Here is a 662-nt window from a genome sequence, read left to right as displayed (position 1 = left end):
AGAAAACGTTGAATCCCTGTCATGACAGGGCCGGCCGGAAAATAAGATTTGGGTGGACAAAAAAAATATATGATAGAAAAGCCATAATTGTTCCATTTCAAATTTTACAGAAAATTTAGAACAGACAGATCAATGTCAATAGCTCACATCAATCACAGTTCTACAAAATGACATGTATCTTCTTCATATACAAATTCGTTGAAAATTGGTATAGAACAGTTGAGGGTCGTTAAAAACACAAGCGCACATCTAAAAACATGCAAGTCCTTCAACTACATATGCAGAAATCAGAACCTTGTTTTTCACTCCACTGTATCTTGAATTGCAAAATTCGCTTCCATACTAGCCCACACTGAAGTTGTTATTTTTTTCCGGTCAAGTGTTATATATGCTTTAACTATTGTATGCGAATTTTCAATGAACCATATTCTATATACAACAGTTAAAAGCACTATTGTAAGATACGGTAAGCATCTATTCAGCATCTCAGTTTCTCACATTACAGTTTCTCACATTAACTTCACAAGAAAGTGGCTTCAATCCTATTTCTATATATTAAGTACACATGTGTTTTGGTGTGAAATTAACATAAATTTCATACAGTCGATGCAAAATATGTTTTATTCGCATTGACAAAATCTCACTTCTTAAATGTTATAGCT

Source organism: Triticum dicoccoides, chromosome 1B (genome assembly GCF_002162155.2).
Source record: "Triticum dicoccoides isolate Atlit2015 ecotype Zavitan chromosome 1B, WEW_v2.0, whole genome shotgun sequence".
Classification (NCBI taxonomy): domain Eukaryota; kingdom Viridiplantae; phylum Streptophyta; class Magnoliopsida; order Poales; family Poaceae; genus Triticum; species Triticum dicoccoides.
The sequence above is the reverse complement of the archived record's forward strand: the minus strand, read 5'-3'. Positions refer to the sequence as shown.